This window comes from Carcharhinus amblyrhynchos, chromosome 15 (assembly GCF_965287045.1).
Source record: "Carcharhinus amblyrhynchos chromosome 15, sCarAmb.v2.hapA, whole genome shotgun sequence".
NCBI classification, from domain to species: Eukaryota; Metazoa; Chordata; class Chondrichthyes; order Carcharhiniformes; family Carcharhinidae; genus Carcharhinus; species Carcharhinus amblyrhynchos.
The window spans coordinates 5124182-5136984 of NC_137338.1; the positions used below are offsets into that span (position 1 = coordinate 5124182).

The following is a 12803-nucleotide window of genomic DNA, read 5'->3' on the forward strand; positions in this document are numbered from 1 at the left end:
GGCTCCGAAATTCAATCCCTCTACTAATAAAAGCTAACACACCGTACGCCTTCTTAACAACCTTATCAACCTGGGCGCCAACATTCAGGGAGCTATGCACATGTACACCGAGATCTCTCTGCTTACCCACACTATCAAGTATCTTATCATTGGCCCAGTACTCTGTACTCCTGTTACTCCTTCCAAAGTGAATCACGTCACACTTTTCCGTATTAAACTCCATTTGCCACCTCTCAGCCCAGCTCTGCAGCTTATCTATGTCACTCTGTGACCTGCAACATTCTTCCGCACTGTCCACTAATCCTCCCACTTTAGTGTCATCCGCAAATTTACTAACCCATCCTTCTACGGTCTCGCCCAGGTCATTTATAAAAATGACAAACAGCAGTGGCCCCAAAACAGATCCCTGCGGTACATCACTAGAAACTGAACTCCAGGGTGAACATTTCCTATCAACCACCACCCTCTGTCTTCCTACAGCTATGATGTGGAGATGCCGGCTGGAGTAAAACAGAAAGAAATCCCACAACACCAGTTTAGAGTCCAAACAGGTTTATTTGTCGCAAAAGCCGCAAGCTTTCGGGACAGCCTGTCCCTTCGTCAGGTGGCTGGGGGTCCCAAAAGCTTGCGGCTTTTGCTACAAATAAACCTGTTTGGACTTTAAGCTGGTGTTGTGGGATTTCTTTCTGTTCCTACAGCTAGCCAATTTCTGATCCAAACTGCTAAATCACCCTCAATCCCCATACCTCCGTGTTTTCTGCAATAGCCTCCTTAGGGAGGGACATACTTGCATTGGGAGCATTTCAGAGTTAGGGTCACCAGGCTGAGACCTGGGATGAAGGGATCATCTTATGAGGAAAGCCTGAGCAGGTTGGGCCTATTCTCATCCCGGTGATCTTCCTGAAGCAGGAGAGGGTCTGAGGCGGCTGCTGAGGGGATGTTTCCTCTCTTGGGGAAAATCTGGAACCAAGGGGCACGGTTCCTAAACACGAGATCTCCCATCTGAGGCAGAGATGAAGGGGATTTGTTTTCTCTCAGAGGGTCGTTCGTTTCTTCACCAGGGAGCAGTGGAGGCTGTTGAGTCGTTGAATACATTCAAGGTGAGGGGGTGGGGCGGAAGGTGTGAGGGTGGGGACAGACTGGAAGGTCACAATCAGATCTGCCATGATTTTACAGAATGGCAGAGCAGGCTCGATGGGCTGAATGGCCTATTCCCCCTCCCATTTCTGAGGCTATTATTATTATTGATCAATTCCTGCCGGCACAAAGGAGATTTTAACCTTCCTTTCACATTCCTGGATAAGGATAACAAAGAACAAGGAAAATCACAGTGTAGGAACAGGCCCTTCGGCCCACCAAGCCTGCACTGACCACGCTACCCGTTTGAACTAAAACCCCCTTAACCCTTCCAGGGGCCATATCCCTCTATTCCCATCCCATTCACGTATCTGTCAAGATAACCCTTAAAAGTCACTATTGTATCTACTTCCACTACCTCCCCCACAGCGAGTTCCAGTCACCCAACACCATGTGTGTAAAAAACCTGCCTCGTACATCTCCGTTAAACCTTGCCCCTCGCACCTTAAACCTGTGCCCCCTAGTAACTGACTCTTCCACCCTGGGGAAAAAGCTTCTGACTATCCACTCTGTCCATGCCCCTCATAATCTTGTAGACTTCTATCAGGTCTCCTCTCAGCCTCTGTCACAGAGAGTGGGAGTGGGAACACCCTGATGTTAACTGGTCTGTCACTCATTCCCAGCTCACGAGGTGAGGCTGCAGTGACCAGGGCAGACGGAGACTATCTCTCCTCCGACCCAACCACCAGCACTGACAAAAAACACACGGAAAAGATCACGGCTGGAATTTTACCGGCCGCCCGTACCCCATGGGGATCGGAGCGGGTGAGGGGCGGACAATGGAAAGGTCCATTGACCTCGGGTGAGATTTTGCAGTTTTGGGATGAGCAGGGCTGTAAAATCCTGCCCCGCATCTCCAAAGATAGGATAGCTCCCTCTTAATCCAGCGTGTACATTCAAGGGCAAGAGATTAAATCTCACCAGGAGACAGAGAGAGAGAAGACACACACACACACACACACACACACACACACACACACACACACACACAGGCATACACACACAGGCATACACACACACACTTTCACACACACACAGGCATACACACACACACACATACACTTTCACACACACTCACACTTTCACACACAAACACATACACACGCATACACACTTTCACACACACTCACACACACACACAAAGCTGCTACTAAATACAATCAAGGCAAGGTCAACATGACCAGTTACTGACTCTATCTGTCCCTTTCCTCTTACATCTATCTCTCCCTATCTCTTTATCTCTCTCACCACTACTGATTTCTCTATCTGCCTTTCTCTTTCTCTCTCCCTCCATCACCGATACCACCTCCTCCTTCATCTTCCCAACACAAATAATTAACAAGTTTGTCTACTTTGCCGGGATAATTCATCATCGTTTTTCCCGCTGACATTTCCCTTCTTTCGGTGCTGAGAGAATTAGATGACATCCTGCAAGTCTGGGGGACAAGATAATGTGACAAAGGCTTACAAAGGAACAGATATCACACAGCCATGTCTGGAACTCAGTGAAGGGCCTTTCAATTCCTGGGCTGTTTCTTGTTTGTGTGTGTGTGTGTGTGTGTGTGTGTGTGTGTGTGTGTGTGTGTGTGTGTGTGTGTGTGTGTGTGTGATTAAATGGAAGAGCTGAAGGCTACAGTGAAAATCCGACCCTTCCCTCCATTCTTCCAGAAGCAGTATGTTAGGGAGAGGAGGAGGAATGTAAGATAGAGGGAGGGACAGAGTAGGGAGTAGAGGAAAGAATCTCTCTTTCATAAACTGCATTCCTTGCTGAAAATAATGCCCTTGAAATATTGACCATGTCAACACACTCTGAGTCATGTGACCCGTGTCATCAAGTACCTGGTAGAATGTCCACCTTCTCACGACCTCCAACCCCTGGTGACCTCCAGACTTTCTGTTTCCAACACAAAACCCCTCCCACTCCCTCGCCAAGGTCGCATGGGTCAGGGTGCCCTTGCCTTGGAATCCGGCAGCATTTCATCAGGCTGGGAACAAGCTGGAGAGAGGAGACTCAGAGGCATAGGGACATAGACAAATCCACACACACAGACACACACACACAGACATAGACACATGCACACACAGACACACACACACACACACAGGCACACACACACGTACACACACACAAATATACACAAAGCTGTACAACCACATACATACAGATACACACACATATACACAGTTACAAATACACACACACATGCACACAGCTACAAATACACGTACACATGCACACAGCTACAAATACACGTACACAGTTACCAATCCACATACACATGCATATACACACACAAACTCACTCACGTACACACACTCAGGAAAAGGAACGATATGCCATTCAGATAGCTGGCACACAAAGCGAGAGATTGTAGGGAAAAGTTCACTGTTGTTAAACGGGAGACCAGCTGCAGACAGTAATTACGCTAAGTTTCTTTTTGAAAGAAGAGTCACTTTTCCTTTTGGTCTAACAAGCCGCCCACAAGCTGGAGCTGACACAGCCTGAATTAGAAACCAGATACGGCCACCTGCTTAACCCTCACAACACTGAGAATCCCAGTGCATCAGCTCTCTTCCCATTGTCCCACACAGCAATAGGAGCCAGAGGGGCCAACTCAACCCATGCAGCAAACTGCCACTCAGTGAAGCCCCAATTAGACTCTCCTGCCAACATCCTGCCTGTCACCCATCTCCCTCAACTCCAACAAAAACCTGACCAACTCAGTCCAGAATATACTCCTCGATCCAGTCTCCACTGCTCAAAGGACAAATACAGGAACAGGCCCTTCGGCCCTCCAAGCCTGGGCTTATCATGTCTTCCTAACTAGACCATCCCTTTGTATCCCTCTATTCCCAGTCTGCTCATATGGCTATCTGGATAAGTCTTAAATGATCCCAGCGTGTCTGCCTCAACCACTTTGTTTGGCAGTGCATTCCAGGCCCCCACCACCTTCTGTGCGAAAAAACATCTCTGCATATCTATATTGAACCTTTGCCCCCCCCTTAACTTGAACTTGTGACCCCTTGCTTTTGTCATTTCCAACCTGGAGAAAAAGTTTCCAACTGTCCACCCTCTCTATGCCCTTCATAATTTTATAAACTTCTATTAGGTCACCCCTCAACCTCCGTCTTTCCAGGGAGAACAACCTTAGTTTATTCAATCTCACCTCATAGCTAAGACCCTCCATACCAGGCAACATCCTGGTAAACCTTTTCTGCACTCTCTCCAAAGCCTCCACATCCTTCTGGTCCCTGAACTGGATGCAGTTCTCCAAATGTGGCCTAACCAACGTTCTATATAACTGCAACATCATACGCCAACTTTTATACTCTATGCTCTGACCAATAAAGGCATGCATGCCATATGCCTTCTTCACCACCTTTTCCACCTGTGTTGCCACCTTTAAGGATCTGTGGACTTACACACCCAGATCCCTCTGTGTGTCTATACTCCTGATGGTTCTGCCATTTGTTGTATAGCTCATCCCTGCATTAGATTGTGGATCATTGTAGATGAGAATTCCAAAGGTGGATATTCCTCTGAGAGAAGAAATTCTTCTTCATCTCCAGCTTAAAGAGGAGGGAAGGCATATTGTGTTGGGAGGGGAAGCGGATTTAGTGAGAGGTTTGAGGGAGAGAGATAGATTGAGGAGATGGCTTAGAAAAGAGAGTGAGAGGGGATTTGGAGAAGGAGAAGGGGGGAGAGAGGGAGAGTGGGAGAGAGGCAGAGAAAGATAGAGAGGTGGAGAGAGACAGAGAGGTGTGGGAAGGGGACAAAGAGAAGGGGGGGAAGAGAGGGGGAAAGAGAAGGTAAGAGAGAGAGAGGGGGAAGGAAAGAGACAGTGAGGGGAGGGAGAGATGGAGGGTGGGGAGAGCAGTGGGAAAAGTGGGAGCATGATGAAAGATTGGGAGAAAATGAGAGAATTTCTGTACATTGGATAATGGCACAAAGGAGGAAGCAGCCCCAACTCTGATTACTTGGCAACACAAGGAACTGGATTCACAAATTGGGAGGAAGTGATCATTGCAGAAATACATTCAGAGTATGAGGAGCTGATAAAGGAGTACTCATATTTCAAATAGCGGTATTTGTGTTACTCTATATCTGCGTACATCTGCTAGTTCCTCTTTGTCTTGTATATGCACCTGGATGTATGTCTGTCCTTGCATGTCTATTTTTGTCAGTGTGAGCATGTCCTGTGTTAGCCTGTGCGTCCATGTGACTTGACATGTATGTTTGTATGCTGTGTGCATGCATGCCTATGTGCATATGTCTACTCGTGTGTGTGTGTTTGTGTGTATGTCTGCCTGTTTGTGTTTGCTTGTGATTGTGAGTGTGTGTGCGTGTCTATGTGTGTGTATGTCTGCCTGTGTTTGTCTGTGTGTCTGTATGCATGTGTCTGCCTATGTTTGTCTGTGTGTCTGCGCACGTGTGTGTCTGTGTGCATGTGTCTCTGCCTGGTTGAGTGTGCCTGTGTGTGTCTGCCTATGAGTCTGCCCGTGTTTGTCTGTGTGTGTGTGTGTGTGTCTGTTTGTGTTTGCCTGTGTGTGTGTGCCTGTTTGTGTCTGTGTGTGTGTGCCTGTTTGTGTCCAACTGTTTGTGTCTGCCTGTATGTGACTGTGTCCATGTATTTGTGAATATAAGTCTGGTGTTCATCAAAACAAAAGATCTGAAATCCTCTCAGTCGAACACAAAGCCTTTTTGAAGTGTTTGAGCAGCATTATTTGCATATTTTATTAATTAAATAATAGATGTCCTTGCAGATGTTCTGTGACTAATTCTTCCAGGAAACACAGAGAGATTTCTCTCTGACACAGGCAAAGACAGCAGTGTTGCCTGGTTGATTATCTGATTTACTGATTTTTTTCCTGCCCCTCTCCTTTCTCCCCCTCCCTTTCTCATGCAGTCTCTCTCTCCTTCTCGCTCTCCTCCCCTTCCTCCTCCCCCCACCTTGCCCCCTCGTTCTCTTCACTCTTCTCTGCCCCTCACTTTTTCCCTCCTTCCCTTTCCTTTTTGTTGCTCCTTTGTTTATTTTTCCTTGCCTATCAGCACCTTCCTCCTTTCCCCTCGATGTGTGTGTGCATGCATGTGTACGTGTGTGTTTGTGTGTGTGTGCTTGTGTGTATATGTGTGCACGTGTGCATGTGTGTGTGTGCGTGTGTGTGTGTCTGTGCGTGTGCATGTGTGTGTGTCTGTGTTCTTGCTGAAAGTTTGAAGGTGGGTTACGCTGACCTTGTGGCATCATAAGGAGCACAGCGAGGGTTGTGCTGCCTGCAGACAGACGCACTCTGCGTTCACCAGACACAAACCTTGAGAGTAAAGTGAAGGACATTTGGAGTCTCTTCAGAGGTTGTTGTGTTTAGTGCCCTTCCTCCACACTGCACTCCCCCTTCCTTCTTGATTTAAAATTAATTCTTTGTCGCTCTTAACCAGTTTAGTGCCGGTGCCGAGTGCACTCAGGCATTGGTGAGTGGTTCAGAGGACCGGATCTCCTCATTTCTCCTCCCAGTCTTATTTCCCTCCATCCCCTTTACACGGTCTCTTGAAACTTCTTCTCACACACACACTCACACACACATACACACACACACATACTCTCTCACACACACACTCACACACACACATACACACACACATACACACTCACTCACACACACATACTCTCTCACACACACACACATACACACACTCACACACACACATACACACACACATACACACTCACACACACATACTCTCTCACACACACACACATACACACTCACTCACACACACATACTCTCTCACACACACACACATACACACACTCACACACACACATACACACACACATACACACTCACTCACACACACATACTCTCTCACACACACTCACATACACTCTCTCACACACACACATACACACTCTCTCACACACACATACACACTCTCTCACACACACATACACACTCTCTCACACACACACTCACACACACACACATACTCTCTCACACACTCACATACACACTCTCACACACACACTCACATACACTCTCTCACACACACACATACACACTCTCTCACACACACACACTCACACACACACATACACGAACACACACACACATACACGAACACACACACACACACATACACGAACACTCACACACACACACGAACACTCACACACACGAACACTCACACACACATTCATACACACAAGCTCGCACACACACAGACACACACTAATGCACTGACTCACACACATGCACATACACATACATGCACTCACACACACACAGATACAAACACACTCACGCACACACACACTCACAGACACATGCACCCACATACACACACACTCACTCACACACACAAATACACACACACACACAGCCACACACACTGACACACACACACATACACACACACACACACACACACACACACATGGACACACACACATACACATTGACCCACACACACACACACTCAGACACACGCACTCAGACCATACACACTCACATACTCCCGCACACATACACAGACACATTCACGCACACATACACACACTAACATTGACACGCACACACACACACACACAATGACAGACGTACCCACACCCTGACACACACATGCACCCACGCTCACATATACACACACACACTCACACAGTGACAGATGCACCCACACACACACTGACACATGCACCCTCACTCACAAACACTCACACACTAACACACGCACCCACACACACACAGGCTCACTCACAAACACAGACACACACACACTTACAAACACTCACACACACACGTGCACACCCCCACGCACACAGAGACTCACTCACAAACACACACTTACACACCTACACTCTCACACTGACACACACACACGCACCCATGCACACACATACAAACATACAGACTCACTCACAAACATGCACACACACACACTGACACACACACAGACTCACTCACAACCACACACACTTACACACTCACACACACGTGCACACCCACACACACACACACCCACACACACTCACAAATGCACACACTCATTCGCACACACACACACTGACACACACATGCACATTCACACTTCCACACACACACACATACACGCACGCACCTACACATACACATTCATATACGCACTCACACACACTCACTCACACATCATCTCGCTGATTGAGTTGAAACCTCGGTCTCAGATGTGAAGTATTCCTTTCTCTGCACAATTCTGTTCCTCCATTCTCACTGCTTCCCTGACACTGACTTGAATCTCTCTGTCAGCAATCACCTTACTCTGCCCATCTATTCAGAACAACCTCGATACTGAGCTGGTTGTAGAGCCAGACATTGGTGTTCTACACCAGGCACCTTCGTGGAAATGCAGGCCTCACTCTGGCAATGAGACCTCTTCCAAGTCAGAATCAGCTACAGAATCTTTTCACACAGAGAAAGGCTATTCTGCCCATCATGTGTGTGTGCAAGCACACTCCCTGCTCACACTTAGCAATCATTTGCAGTACAATTTCCAGCCAAAGTTTATCCCACACGGAACCTTTACAGCAAAAACCTGAAGTCCAAGTTAAAGCTTAAATTTAACCCATCCCCCTCGCTATTACAGCCATTGAGCTTCACTTCCAGTGGGGCAATTTACTGTAAAGGTGCCACTGGATGCACTGGCTGATTGTGGGGGTCACTGACATTTACCCACTGGCTGCATTGCAGGAATCACTGACGTTTACCCACTGGCTGCACTGTAGGAGTCACTGGCATTTACCCACTGGCTGCACTGTAGGAGTCACTGGCATTTACCCACTGGCTGCACTGCAGGAGTCACTGGCATTTACCCACTGGCTGCATTGCAGGAATCACTGACATTTACCCACTGGCTGCACTGTAGGAGTCACTGGCATTTACCCACTGGCTGCACTGCAGGAGTCACTGGCATTTACCCACTGGCTGCACTGTAGGAGTCACTGGCATTTACCCACTGGCTGCATTGCAGGAATCACTGACATTTACCCACTGGCTGCATTGCAAGGGTCACTGGCATTTACCCACTGGCTGCATTGCAGGAATCACTGGCATTTACCCACTGGCTGCATTGCAGGAGTCACTGGCATTTACCCACTGGCTGCATTGCAGGAGTCACTGGCATTTACCCACTGGCTGCATTGCAGGAATCACTGACATTTACCCACTGGCTGCATTGCAAGGGTCACTGGCATTTACCCACTGGCTGCATTGCAGGAATCACTGGCATTTACCCACTGGCTGCATTGCAGGAGTCACTGGCATTTACCCACTGGCTGCATTGCAGGAGTCACTGGCATTTACCCACTGGCTGCACTGCAGGAATCACTGACATTTACCCACTGGCTACATTGCAAGAGTCACTGGAATTTACCCACCAGCTGTACTGCAAAAGTCACTGGGATTTACCCACTGGCTGCACTGCAGGAGTCACTGGCATTTACCCACTGGCTGCACTGCAGGAGTCACTGGCATTTACCCACTGGCTGCACTGCAGGAGTCACTGGCATTTACCCACTGGCTGCACTGCAGGAGTCACTGGCATTTACCCACTGGCTGCACTGCAGGAGTCACTGGCATTTACCCACTGGCTGTACTGTGATCATTGACTGCACTGTGGACGTCATTGGAACTGATCCAGTGGCTGCACTGCAGAATCACTGGCATTCACCCACTGTGCCCTGTGCAAAGCAGGAAACTTACCACGTACCAAATTTCCAGAAGGGTTGAATTTGCCGAGAGGCGGAGGATTTGGGGGAGGCAGATCCATCACTGCGGTTACAATGTTATCTCCCGATGCAATCTGCCCTGACCTTCATTAATAAGTAAACACGCTTGACCCGACTGTAAACTTTCCCGCACAAGCTACAGGTAGCTCTTAAATTACACGCCTGCCAGAACCTGACATCATTCCCGGCTCAACGGCACAGAAAAACAGTGTCTGATCAACAAAGAGATTAGACTGTTGAGGAATTGGATTAGACAGAAAAGGGGATTAGACGACACTGGGCAGGGAGGCTGTTGGTTGGCATGGGGGAGGGGATTACGATGTGCAATGTTGTCATTAGGTTTGAGGTGGTGCATCCGTGGCGAGCTCTCCGCAACACTACCATCAACAACAAACTGCATTTATATAACACCATGAATGGGTGAAAACGTCCCGAGATACAAGATTTAACAGCAAACCATGTAAGGAAATTTTCAGAGAGCTTGGTTAAACGTGTCAATTCTCAGGCACGTCTTGAAGGAGGAGAGAGAGAGAGAGAGGCAGCGAGGTTTAGGGAGGGAATTCCAGAGCTTGGGGTCCAGGCAACTGAAGGCACAGCCACCAACAGAATCATAAAATCCCTACAGTGCAGCAGGAGGATATTCGGCCCATCAAATCTGCACCAACTGTCCGGCAGAGCGTCTTACTCAGGCCCACACCCTCACCACCTCCTTACCCTACATACTTAACCCATTAATCCTCTAACCTACACATCCTGGGACACTATGGGGCAACTTAGCATGGCCAATCCACCAACCTACACATCCTGGGACACTATGGGGCAATTTAGCAAGGGCAATCCACCAACCTACACATCCTGGGACACTATGGGGCAACTTAGCATGGCCAATCCACCAACCTACACATCCTGGGACACTATGGGACAACTTAGCATGGCCAATCCACCAACCTACACATCCTGGGACACTATGGGGCAATTTAGCATGGCCAATCCACCAACCTACACATCCTGGGACACTATGGGACAACTTAGCATGGCCAATCCACCAAACCTACACATCCTGGGACACTATGGGACAACTTAGCATGGCCAATCCACCAACCTACACATCCTGGGACACTATGGGGCAATTTAGCAAGGGCAATCCACCAACCTACACATCCTGGGACACTATGGGGCAATTTAGCATGGCCAATCCACCAAACCTACACATCCTGGGACACTATGGGGCAATTTAGCATGGCCAATCCACCAAACCTACACATCCTGGGACACTATGGGACAATTTAGCATGGCCAATCCACCAAACCTACACATCCTGGGACACTACGGGGCAATTTAGCAAGGGCAATCCACCTAACCAGCACATCTTTCGGACTGTGGGTGGAAACCGGAGCACCCGGAGGAAACCCACGCAGACATGGGGGGAACGTGCAGATTCCAAACAGGCAATGACCCAAGCCAGGAATCGAACCCAGGTCCCTGGCGCAGTGAGGCAGCAGCACTAACCCACTGTGTCTCTCCAATGATCAGGGAATGGAAATTGGGAGAGTGCGAGGGCAGAATTAGAGAAAGATTACACATCAGGCAGAATGTTTGTACATTTCTGGTCAATATCTAGTTTTGAGATTACTGAATCAGAGAATCTTTACAGTTCAGGAGGAGGCTATTTGGCCCATCGAGTTAGCACTGACTCTCTGATAGAGCATTCTACCTAGCCCCAGTCCCCGCCTTATCCCTGTAATCTTGCACATTCTTTATTTTCAGATAGCAACTCAATGACCCTTTGAATGCCTCGGTCGAACCTACCTCCACAGCCCTCTCACAATGCTCATTCCAGACGCCAACCCCATCCTCTGGGTGAAAAACATTTTCCAAACATCACTCTTGCTCCTTTTGTCAATCATTTCAAATATGTGCCCTCTAGTTCGTGAAGTTCTCTTGAATGGTTTCTCACTATTTACCCTGTTCATACCCTCAGGATCTTGAACCGAGGGCCGAAGGGCCTGTACTGCGCTGTAATGAAGATCTCAATCAGGTATTGGGGGAGGTGATAGCCGAGTGATATTATCGCTAGAGTATTAATGCAGAAACTCAGCTAATGTTTCAGGGACCTGAGTTCGAATCCCACCACGGCAGTTGATGGAATTTGAATTCAATAAAAAATATCTAGAATTAAGAATCTACTGATGACCGTGAAACCATTGTCGATTGTCAGAAGAACCCATCTGGTTCACTAATGTCCTTTAGGGAAGGAAATCTGCTGTCCTTACCCGCTCTGTGACTCCAGAGCCACAGCAATGAAACTGACTCTCAACTGTCTTCCAAGGGCAACGAGGAATGGGCAATAAATGCTGGCCAGCCAGCAAAACCCATGTCCCACAAATGAATGCAAAAAAGTCTCCCCTCAGCCTTCTTTCTGAGGAAACCTGTTCCAACCTCGCCAAACTATCCTCCTAACTACCGTTCTTTACCCCTGGAATCAATTTCATGAATCTTGTTCTGACAGTGGGCCATTCTACAGAGTCTGAAGATTACTGAGAAGAGAGAGATGTTGTTGAAGCTTTTCATCTTGCACTCATCAGGACAGACACAAGGATGCCAAATTACAAACAACAGTTCACGCCACAGGAGTAAAGAGCCAATGGCACCCCTTTGTTTTCTCCAGCGGTACGCCTTGACCAATCATTGTTGACATTCCGATCAGCACTGGTTTCTCCTGTCGTGACGGATCTCCCCTTCGAGCAATACGTGGGTATGTGTTCGCAAAACGCCATAACATAACGTGGACTTGGAGACCACCCTTGGCATTGCACAGGGTATGGAGGAGGTTGCAATGTTTTGTAGCTATAAGAGGGTTGTACCATCCAACGCACACTATTATCACTGACTCTCACAGCACAGGAGGTCATT

The 12803-nt window shown here is 48.1% G+C and overlaps 1 protein-coding gene across 4 annotated transcripts in view; it reads right to left on the bottom strand.

The window, feature by feature from the left end:
* The window catches only part of nrip1a (nuclear receptor interacting protein 1a), a 109410-nt gene that overhangs the window by 48616 nt on the left and 47991 nt on the right, over positions 1-12803 (bottom strand). The window contains exon 1 of one of the 4 annotated variants that reach the window (XM_080203369.1): positions 9872-9996. The exons of 2 other annotated variants lie outside the window; for them this stretch is intronic. The gene's annotated coding sequence lies outside the window, so the exon portion shown is untranslated. Of the gene's footprint in view, positions 1-9864; positions 9997-12803 lie in introns of those variants that run through there. One more of the 4 variants, XM_080203372.1, reaches the window with a different exon arrangement.